Source organism: Malus domestica, chromosome 06 (genome assembly GCF_042453785.1).
Source record: "Malus domestica chromosome 06, GDT2T_hap1".
Lineage (NCBI taxonomy): Eukaryota > Viridiplantae > Streptophyta > Magnoliopsida > Rosales > Rosaceae > Malus > Malus domestica.
In genome coordinates, this window is record NC_091666.1 from 7,664,180 (window position 1) to 7,676,338 (window position 12,159).

The 12,159-nt window shown below is 39.1% G+C and overlaps 1 long non-coding RNA gene across 1 annotated transcript; it reads right to left on the minus strand.

The window, feature by feature from the left end:
• Positions 1-9,164: 9,164 nt before the first annotated feature.
• Positions 9,165-9,450, minus strand: LOC139197255 (uncharacterized). Its single transcript, XR_011582493.1, has 2 exons — positions 9,311-9,450; positions 9,165-9,239 (listed from the first exon to the last, which is right to left on the minus strand). It is a non-coding gene; the product is annotated as an uncharacterized lncRNA (long non-coding RNA).
• Between the last annotated feature and the right edge of the window lie 2,709 nt (positions 9,451-12,159).

Sequence of the window (12,159 nt, forward strand, 5' to 3'; positions counted from 1 at the left end):
TCTGCGCGATTGCCTCAAGTGAGGTTGAGGTCGACAATGTGCTTGGGGTCAAGATCCGAGCCTGCTCCTGGTAGTGTATCCGGGCATCCCTGGTGTCGAGATAAGCATCCAATCGGGCAACACGTGCTATTTCATCGGTCGTAAGGCCGAAGAGAGAAACAGCTGAAAATACTTCGAAGTGATATCGTAAATACTGAAGGTCCTCCATTGAGAAAGGAAGGTCGGCTGCATCGATATCAGTGTATGGGTCAACTTCAAATCCAAGGACACGAGCTTCTCGTATATGCTGGAACCTTGCTTTCAATCCTGGGTCTGAGGTCTTCTGAATGATTCGCTCGGCATCAGGATAAGTCAGGACTAGATCAATTGTATCTTGACATGCCTTCGGCAAACCATACAGATCATTGGCCGAATGTTTCTTATGAAATTCTCGCATGTATTCCAAAGCCTCCCCGAGGAACGGTGGGTGCAAATTCCGTCGAATTTTGATCAAAGGTTCTTGTATGGCTGGCGGGGCTAATTTGCTTTCGGCCTCTTGCCTGAAATGCTCGAGGCGTGCCTTCATCTCCCCCGGCCGAAGAAGAAGTTTGATCCGTTTATCAGCCTATTCGAACGTGGTTTCGACATCTTGGTTGACCAGCCGTTTCCCTTGAACCAACTCTGTCATAATAGCTGGGGGTGGTCGTTCATCATCAGTAACAATTGTGTCCTTCGGCCGCCATTGAGGGACCGAAGTTTCTTGGGCCGCTTGTCGGCAGGCCATGCAATCTATCCTTTGGTGCCGGCGTTTCTGGGATTTGGATAGTGCGGTGTAGACGCCTTTCGAAGAATGATATGTATACCAACATTGATCGCTAGGTTTGGGAGGTTTGAAAGTTTTTTGGCTCCGCGATGATTCCGAACTGCTAGAATTACGTTTATAGTAGTCCTCGTCATAAAATGAAGCATCAAAATCAAGGCGCCGCCGGACTGAGGGTGCCTCTTCCATCCTCACTTTAGGACCGAGCCTATCAAAAACCCCTTGATGTTGGCCTACGTTGGCAACCTTTTGCTGGGTTACGGCCGTAGGTTGTTCCGTTATAAGCGAAGAGGGCTTCTCATCTGGCTCACTGCCGACCTTTGCTCTACATTTACTGCACAAAACCGCTGTCCCACTGTCTTCATCGGTGGTATAATCCATCATAGGTTTGACAATAGCGGGTCCCGTTAAAGCTGTAGGTGGTTTGTTTGAACAAAAATCGGCCATGAAACGTGGCCGAGAATTCTGATTCCGAAAGCGTTGCGTCGCCACATCTTCGGCCTTCCCTTTCCCTTTGTCTTTAGGTAGGCACGCATCGACCATATTTACTGTTGCCGTGGGGAACGGGTCAATATCAACACTCATCTTCTTCTCTGGAAATTTCAGTTTGCCATTATCAATCCAGCTTTGGACGTTGTCTCGAAACACGACACAATTGTTTGTCGTGTGTTTGCTTGAATTGTGGTATTTGCAATATATCTTTCCTTTAAGCTTTTCGGCCTTGGGAATGTTGTGCCCAGGCCGAAGTTTGATGATCCTCACTGATAACAGTTGATCAAAAATTGCATCGGCTTTTGTAATATCAAAAGTATAAACTTTCGACGGTTTCAGTGCTCCTTCAGTAGCCGAGCGGGTTTTGACTTCCTTAGAGTCAACTTGAGTCAGTGCCTTGCAAACGTATGGCTTATCTATCACTATCTCAGCTGCATCCACACTAACGCATTCATCCTCGGTTGATGCATAATTGACAGCAGGATTCTTGTAAATCGTCCCCCGAGATGGAGCTTTCGAAATCTTTTCCTCGCGGAGCAAATAATCATACTGCTCGACATGTTGGGCTAACTCGTACATATCCCGAAAGTTTGCCCCCAAGAACTTCTTTTTGTACTCGACGTCAAGACCGTTCAGAGCGAGTCTGACGAATTCAACTTCGGGGAGAGGTAATCGGCACCAATTCCTGGCCGATTTAAATCTAGTAAGATAATCCATTGGTGACTCGTCGGACGCTTGAGCCATCCTTGCTAGTGAGGATACTGACATTTCCATTCCCGGCCGATAAAATTGCTCATGAAATTTCTCGACCAACTCCTCCCAACTCTGGACGGAGTTCAGTGGGAGGTTAATATACCAAGCGAACGCTGAGCCGGTCAACGAAAAATTGAAAAGTCACAGCTTGTGAAAGTCACTATTAACGTCTCCGCATTGTGCGGTGAAGCGAGCTACATGTTCTAACGAGGATAAGGATGATTCTCCGGCAAAAAGGCTAAAATCCGGGATCTTGAAACCTCTAGGGTATTCGACCTGTTCTACGTAAGCTGGATACGGGTGTATGAACTTAGGGAACTTCGGCCCTTTCTTCATGGCCGAATCGATCATCCGTTGAACTTCGGTCATATCAACGGGTGTTACTTCCACTCTCTGGTCGGATCCGTCTGACCTACTATTCGACCCTCCTTCTCTTTCCAATTGAAGTGGCCTGAGCCAAGCAGGAATTGGCTCGGCCGGTGCACTTGATAATAAATTATTCCTCGGCGGCAAATGCTGAGCAAGATCGAAAGTTCTACCATCGCTGACCTTACTAACCAGTATTTCGAGTAATCTGGTTTGTGCTTCACTGGAATTACGTATCACTTCATGAAGCTTATCGATTCCTCGACTCAATGTCTGTTCAACCGTCCGAGATTGCTCGTCAAGCCGTTTTCGAATAAACAACCTTGTGGGTGGATCGGATCCTTCGCCACCATCTTCATCACAATCTTCTATTACTCCTTCATTGAGAACGCAAGTGTTCCTGCCGGGAATTTCAAGACTGCGAACCTGACCGCCGAGATTAACTTCCCTCTCTCGACGAGTTGCGCTCGTGGACTCAGGTGTCTCGGCGCTGATGGGATTCTGCGCTTGTGGCACATGGTGTCCTATGTTCTGATTTGGTAGATCGGTTGTCGACTTTCCCATAGCTATTTTCTTTTTTACCGATCGTGTTTCAATTGGCATGAACTTTGTAGTTTAGCACTGGGTCACACTGGGCGTGCCAAAATGTTGACCCTAGAAACTACCAAGCCTACATGGCGCGCAGGCCGAGTAATCTATAAGCTAACTACGTCCTTCGGTGAATGCGGGGCGTGCCAACTCGTCGGCCGAGCTCGGCCGAGGAGTAAATTTTGTTGATGTTGCGTTGGGTGCGCAGCTGACTTCTACGTCTTGCGATTGCGACCGAGGAAGGAACGTGTCTCGGCCTCTTGGGTTCTCGAACCTGAAGACAAGGTTACTATTCTTTACGAAGTTCACGAATCGTCGTCGTCAGATTCGGTCACAGTGATGTTATTCGTCAGAGTAAACTTTCGCCGAATCGACACCAAAGTGTAAGGGCACAAATACTCAAAACAAATATAAGTCTTATTGGTGAACGTGGTTCGGCCATCCGAATGCCGAACTCTAAATCCTACTTGGGAGTATCCAATCATAAAACAACTCGGCGTGCAATGCGCCGAGCTCGATATACCGTAACACCTCACTTCGCCGAGAAGGCTAATGAGATGACCTCAATCAATAAGGACCCGGAAATCCTCCTCGACCGAGACTTGGATAGGTAACCAACCGTTCTTGCCGCAGTGCTGTTGATGCCAACGGAAGATATTGCGAGATCGACAGATTCTACGGTGATAGAGCTATCTATGCCGACTTAAGATATCACCGGTTGCTTCCACAGTGCTGTTGATGCCAACGGAAGATGTGTCAGCGAAAAAGAAGGAAAAAATCTCAAGTTGTTGAGAGTTTACGCAGGGCAGTTTTGTATTGATTTGCAGGGGGCTTGAATGATGCACAGCCTCTTCTATTTATAGCAACGGCTCCCCCCAAGGTCGAGTTAAAACCCTACTCGGACTAGGTCTTCTTCTCCTGATCAGCACCAACTCGACCAATCCTATTTTCACTAGGATTGTGAACCTAGTCCTTAACCGAGCCGGATTCGCTTCCGGGTTATTAATCCTACCGAGACTCCCTATTGCACTAGGACTCGACTTGTCTTGTGTTGTGACCTAGCCGACCTAGGTTTAGAGGCCCACGTGCTGAACGATCCATGGCATTCTTATCGCAAAGCCTTCCGGGCCGAGAATGATTCTATACTCGGCCCAAACTATTATTTTGGGCCCAAACAGCTACCTACTCCAATGTGAGGTAGATGATGCTCCTTGCCTAGCTGCGAATAAACATTTCGCCTAGAAGGTTGCTTATGTTGACTATCGGAGTATGGCCCCAACTGTGAATGTATGCTCATTCGTGGGCCTAGTCGAGAGTGCACACTCTTCCGCCTACTAAGACTAGAGTATACACTATCTCGAGGGCCCAATCGAAAATGTACACTGCCCAAATACTCAGTTCATGGCTAGTCGAATGGCTGCTTGCCGGGATGTTGCTGGAGAGGTTCTTCATCTGCCCTTGTCCTACTTTGGGACACCTCGTCTGGGGAACGTTGCATCTTGGTACACTGCAAAAGCTGATTCACCAAGGTTGTCTGTTGTGTAAGGGCGCTCGTCAACTCTATGACTTGTTGAAACGAGTGTTGTTTGCCATTTGGATTGTAAGAGCTTGGAAGGAATGCATCTCCTTGAGCAGTGGAAGTGTGGTAAACTCCGAGCGCGAGATTTCATACAAATTTCCTTTCTAAATTTCATACAAAAACTTATAAGTTTTCTTATATGGGATTCGATTTAGAATTATGTTCGTAGTAAGCAATACTTCACCCCACAAATTATGTGGCTCCAATATCAATCCACCACTATTTTACATCAGCCATCAAATTAATCCCAGACACAACAACAAGATTTTTATCTGCCATGTTTGCTTGATTGTTGTTGCCGTTTGAGTTTGCAACAACATTTTGATCTTTCTTATGGTGGCACACTTTTGTTGTATGACCAAGTTTACCACAGACCCAACAAAATCTTTTGATACGTTGATTCTTGAAGCTTTTGCCTCTTGGTCCAAGAAAGATGTCGTTCTTTGTGATTCCTCTCGTGTTATTTTTCTTAGGATGAGGGAACTTTTTTTTATGTTTGTGCTTCAATAACATGAGCCTCGGCTTCCACAGATGAAGCTCTTCTCACTTTTCCTATTATCTTCTTCAATATGAAGCCTCACAACCAATTCCTCCATGGTCATCTCTTTACGCTTGTGTTTTAGATAGCTTTTGAAGTCCAAGCATCAATGGCATTCATAGTGTCTTCCTTCACAACGTGTGCAAGATTCAATGTTGTCAAATAAAACAACATCCTTTTTTGCCAACGTTTGAAGTCTCCTCCCTTAAATTTTTTTGGTTTCTTAGAGTGAGGGTTCTTGGTACCACTCATATTGACTGATTGCTCCATAACAAATTTTCTGTCTATAAGATTGTTGTAAACAAAACAGAAAATATGATTTATTGATAACAATATTTAGAAATTACAAACTAATAATAATAATAATAATCTATATTCTATTATGTGTGTGTGTATATATATATATATATATCTATTCTATTAAGAGAAGAGAGCTTGTCAACCTTTTGCCGCCTTTTGTTCTAATTTTGCCCTCACTTTTGAATACACAATGTTGACGTGAGGAGGGCAAAATAGTAATTTTGTACCTTTTGACAAAATGACAATCATATCCCTATTTTTCCTATTTTACCATCACTTTTGATACACACTATTGACAAAAAGGAGGGCAAAATAGTAAGTTTGTACCTTTTGACAAAATGACAATCATATCCCTATTTTTCCTATTTTACCCTCTTTTTTTTTTTTTTTTTTTGAGAAAATGACAATCATATACTTATTTTTTTCAATTTTACCCTCACTTTTGATACACAATATTTACATAAGGAGGACAAAATAGGAAAAAAATGGAAAAAAAGTTAACAAGGAGGCTTCTCTTAATAACACTTTTGCTACACAATATTTACATAACAATAACAAAATAGGAAAAAAAAGAAGGGGGAAAAGGTTGGCAAGGAGACTTCTTTTAATATTAGTATAGAAAAATATATGCACTTATTAAGAGAAAGGGGAAAAAGTTGACAAAGAGGCTTCTCTTAATAACACTTTTGATACACAATAATAATAATAATAATAATAATAATAATAATAATAATAATAATAGGGAAGTGTTATTGGCTCTTCAAAAATCTCATTCTACACTTCTCACAATACATTTTTCTTTCCAAATATAGAAAGTTTGGAGTGTAGATTGAGATTTTTGGAGTTTTAATAACAATTCCCTAATAATAATCTAAAACTACATTAATGAAACCCTTCAACCAAAATAGAGTGAAAGGACATCTTTGTCTTCTATCACAACAAAAAAGTTAGGGACAATAACATAATTTCACATAACAAAATCTTACTTTTTTTTTTAAACCTCACCTACATGCAAGTTATCATCTCTAATTTAAAAAAGAATAAATAAATAAAAAACAACCTCTCTCCCTCTTTCCTCACTCCCATGTTCTCCCTCACTCTTCCTCTTTCCTTCAATTTTAACAATCAAAGCAAAAAACTTCACACACTGTGTGTGGGCATATACTAGTAATAATAATAATAATAATAATCTATCTCTACTAATAGAATGCCAGAAGCCAACTTTGGTGTCTAAGGCTTCACCAAAAAACAAGTGGACTAAAAAGTCCTTGAAACAAAAAAAAAATTAAAACTAACCAAAAATAATACATAACATATTGCAGGGGCAATTTTGTAAAAGAAATATGAAACTTTTACATTTTTTACACTAAAAATTAAACGGAAAAAGTAAAAACTAAATAGAAAAAACCAAGAACCACTTCTCACAAGATGGCATGCTCTTCGTTCCTCCTACAAAACTTCAACCACGTTGTTCATTCCTCCTACAAAACTTCACCACGTTCTCCATGGAAAATAAAATAGGGTTCTTCAGTAATCTTAAGTATTTAACTTTCTCAACCCTAATTTATTTGTGGGATATCTGAGAAAAACCTATTGAGACTTGAGAAGGACCAAAACAACCCAACGTACTCCACTCACTGCTCATCTCTCCATCTCGCATGGCAATTACAGCTGCTTCTCCTTATCCAAGAACTAAAATAGTTTCTTTCTCCATTGCACTTCTTTTCATTACGTTTTTATTCTTAGTTGCTTAAATTGATCTTCTCATGGTAGGATAATGAATTTGCAAACTTTGATTTTATATTAGGGTTTTCTCCATATATCGTCAATTTTAATTTGAGCTTTTTCTATATATGTTATATTAGCGTCTCCTTCCCAAACTGTTCAGTTATCAACTTGGATTTCCTTTGAAGTCCCTTTTTTTTTTCTTTTTTTTTTTTGTGTACTCTGTAACAGTTTGTAATTACAGTTCAAATATGCATGCCTTGATTCATTTGATTTGATTTCACTTTTGTTGTTGAATTTATATGCTTTTTATAACTAGATTTATTATGTCCTAAATATTTGTAGCTTTGAGTTTCAAATAAATAGGATGGAATGGCTTTTGGAGAGAGTCGATGTGAGGCACTGCTGCTGTTGCGTCAAAAACAGAAAGTGCTACTTTCCCCGCCAGAGATGAAATAGAAGGGTGATGCGAGAATTACTTGACACACAAATTAAACCCTCTTTTTGACAATTATAGTATAGATGTAAGTAGGGTATCGTTCTAGGCCGGGGATTAGGAGGGATTGCTAATCTATTAAAAATATTAAATAAGACTCAAGGACACAAAACTAGGCTAAAAACTCTAATAACTCGAAACACACTTAGAATGACTCAAAATAATGAAAACAATCAAATTAGACACTAGGAACTGAAATGGACGGAAATTGAATTAAAAGACTAACAACAATGAAAACTAACTAAATAATATAATTTAATAATGGGGGGGGTTTGGTTTTGACGAGAAGTAAATTAAACTTAAATAAATTACAGAATTGACAAAAGCATGAAATTAAGGTGAAAGGATAGGTGACGGACTAGCTAGAGGGTTCTTCTCCACACATGACACATATGCAACCTAAATTGATTTTCAGTTGTTCTTTCAATAAATTGTGAATGACAATGTTCCAAGTTAATTAGGTCCGCTTAAATTAACTCTTAGATTTCCCTAAATTCATTGGATTGAATGGAATACGCATTACAACCAAATTATTCCTCATCAAAGTCCCTAACTATGGAATACGCATGATAGAGACATTCAACAAAGATCATTAAGTTCAACGGAAATCATAAACATTGACTAGGCATTCATAACTATGGAATACGCATGTTAATCCCGCCTAGAATTCACTTAACACGATTGTGGATAACAACCTTCACTACTTGTGAATATAAGTTCATAACGATTAGGTGAAATTCACTTATATTCTAGCATCAAGTTTAGGCATGCAAATTAAGTGTCGACCCTCAACCCACATACATAAACAGTTATCAATCAAGCAGTTAAGCAAATTAAATCACAACTCAGAAATCACAACTGAAGGTAATCAATTCATATTACAAATATATTCATGGTTTCGAATTAACCTCTAGCCAAAATAAATTTAGTTACACATTATTTTCAAATTAAACCAGAAATTAAACATGAGTTTGAGAAAATATACGATCCTTTTGTTTTTCTTCTGCTGCACGTTCTGCCCTCAGTCCCCGCGTCTCACTCTGTCCATCCTCCCCATGCGCCCGTCTCCCATGTGGACTCCTGCTTCCTCACGCTGCCCAAGGGCAGCTCCCTCACTCTCCCTCTGACTTTGCTCTCCACGTCCGTTTCCTTTTTTATTTCCTGCACGCTGCCTTCTGTTTCCTGTCTCCCCTGGCTTGCGTCTGTCTCTCCATCCTCCCTCCACGTATATCTTCCCTCTGCTGCAAAGGCAGCTCCTCCCTTTAAATTTCTGCTTCTCTCTCTCTCCCGGTTTCTGTTGCCGCAAGGCAGCTGTCCCCCTTATTATTTTTTTTCCTCTGGTCTCCCCCTGCCAGGGAAGCTCCGCTCCCCTCTTTATTGTATTGCCGTCCACTTCTTTATTCTTTCCCATTACTCCATGTCTCCCATCAACTTTATTTTTTTATTCTTCTTTCTCTGCTTGTGCTGTCCGTGTCTCCCATCAACTTCTTTCTTTTCTTTTGTTTTTGCCATTCCATGTTCCATCCTCTTTATCAACCTCATCATTAAGAGGCCCATCCAAATCCTCAATAAGTCCTTTTATTAATTCAAATAATGCCTCAACCTGTAAAAATAGTATTCCATGTCATTAAGAAGCAAACTCGGAGAAAATGACTCTCAATGAGTTAACCATACCTTCTCAGCAGTTAAAACATGAGTTGTATTTTTCATAATGCTCTGAATTATAACAGTAGCCATGACTTTATTTGTTCCACTATCAAGAAATTCTAGGACACGAGGATAATTTGTAAGCTTCAAGGCTGTGACAATATCATTATATTTCTCAAGTGAGCACTTAAAAGTGCAACCACTTGTTTTGTTGCCCTGCTGTCTTGAATTTTTTATTCCTTCTTTCTGTTTATTATTTAAAACTCATTTGTGTTATTTTTATTTTCTTTGCATAACAAATCCTAAAAACACAAAAATAACGTAAATAGCTCAAAAATATAAGGAACTAACTAAGAAAAGACGAGTGAATTCGAAGTAAAAATATATATAAATATGATCCGATTAAAGGGGATGACAAGAATGGTGATCATCCATTAGGCTCTCAGGAAGGCAATGCAGCCGATGGCCTTTTAAAAACGAACAGAGAGAAAAAGAAAAAGGTATTTTCCTTTTGCCTTATGATTTATGGTTCAACTATATATAATGGATGTAAGCTAAATTTTTCTTCTTTTTTATTTTTGTTCTTTTGTCTTATGTCGCCTTTTGGTTTTCCTGATCAATTAGTTGATGGACTGATGTTTTAAGTTCATACAGTGTACTATATATTAACAAAGTTTATGTACATTTTGCATCTTTGTTGCAGTCTAATTAATCGTATAGGTCGGCATGATGAAGTCCGATTGAGACGTACAAATGTTTTGCATTTTCAAAAGTCAAACCAAAGGCATCGTAGGAACAATATGTTAACCTATTTACACTATATGCTTCATTATGCAAGGATCGCAAGCACAACATGAGATTGCAAGAAATGTTGTACATACAAATATTTTGTTTCCATCTAAGTTATAATGTAATTTTAAAAAAACTTGGTACTTAATGTCACATAAAGATCTCCTCCCTTCTAAATTTGTGATTTGTCTTATGAATGTCATTTTTTTCCCATTTTTGGGTCAATGTGCCAAAACTTAACATTATTTAGTTTTGGCACCTTCAAAAACTTTATCCCATGTTCTTCAATGTAACATTAAGAGCACTTCCAACATCCTCTTTTGCCCTGTGGACCGGCTCCATTTGCAATCCAATCTCCTACCAAAGTGGTGCCAGTGCATTCAAGCAATTGGGCTGAGGGGGAGCTCGTAGGAGAACTCAGTCACGTTATAAAAAAAAATTTGCAGCAGGCGCATGCATAACACTCGCTCGTGGGGGGCATGTTACCGACAAGATTTCAGGCGATGAGACCCGCATGGCAGCCCACTCTATAGCCATTGAATCTGGATCGTTTGATTTCCAAATCAACGGTTCAGGTTTTTCTGCTTTAAAAATTAAAAAAATTAGAAAAATAAGAAAAAAAACAGAAATGTTACGGTGGGCCACATGTCACAATCTGGATTGTTGGATTTCAATTTTTTTTTTTTTTTGTAATCCAATGGTTCAGATTAATTAAGTTAATAAAAAAATTAAAAATGTGAAAAACTTTCAAATTTTTAATTTTTTTTTTCTATAAATACCTTACCATTTTTTCCCGTCTTACACCACATTTCAATATTTTCAACAATTCTAAACATGGAAGGACATGTCGCGCGATGGAATTAGTTAAAAATCTTATCGAAATCTATCCACAAGAATTGTATTTTCGGATCATGACAGGTGACGTGACAAGATCGTATAAAAATCCTATCCGAAATTAAAAATAAAATTATTTTTTATTATTTGAGAAAATAAAAAATACTAATATTTTATTGCCTATTGCCATGACTATTCAGTTTACTGTTAGGGGTGGAGATGTAAAAGGTAATTACTGTTCATTAAAGGTAGTTACTATTCACTTGAGGGGATTGAATTGCCTATTGCCAAGGGAAGCCTTTTACACACTGAAAGTGCTCTAACGTCATTTCCGTTTACTCATTAATCAAACATATCTAAAAAATTTAATCTCTATATGCCCATTATGTAAAAAAGACATTTCGAACGCACTTAAGCGTATGCAGAAAGACTAGTATATATAAAGTAACCCAACTAGGTGAAGCTTTCCAAAATGCCAAAAATGCCCATTTATTTCCTTCACAATCACAACCCAGAAAATTCAAAAAATGAGGACAAGCTAGTAAAAAATCATAACTCAACAAAAAACTGCATTGGAAAACAAAATAAATTAAAAAAAGAACAAGAAAAAAAGGGACTTGGATTGTCTGCCCTCCCATTTCGGTGCCCTTCTCATGCCCTCCTGTTTATGTGGTCACGGTTAAGCCACGTCAACATTTTATATTACTATTTCTTTTTGTTTTATTATTTTTATAAAAAAACAATATAAAATGTTGACGTAGCTTAACCGTGACCACACAAAACAGAAGGGCATGAAGAGGGCACCGAAATGGGAGGGCAGACAATCTAAGTCCGAAAAAAAGAGACGTGATGAAGTTATGCAGACTTGCAGTTACAAAACTCGAAGGAAAATTAAAAAAGAATAACGTGGGAGATAGGATTCCCACGTTCCGTTCAGTATTACAACTGCTGCCAACAGTTGCCGTTCGGTTTTTAGACTCCCACACTCCAACCTTTTATCATCACTTTCTCCGCTGCATGAGTTCATTTCGATTTGTGAATACAGAAAAGAAAAACCAACAATTTTAAGCAGTTAATTGCAGTTTAATTTGCTTTCATATTTATGTTTTTTTTCCTTTTAGTTTGCCTTTGATTTTCTTTGACAGGGAAGAGTTCATTGAAATTTGGCATCGGCTTCCATTAGTAAATTGGACATGTAAGTGTTGGAATAAATCAAATATTTTCTAAAATTGAACCCTAGAACACATCATAGT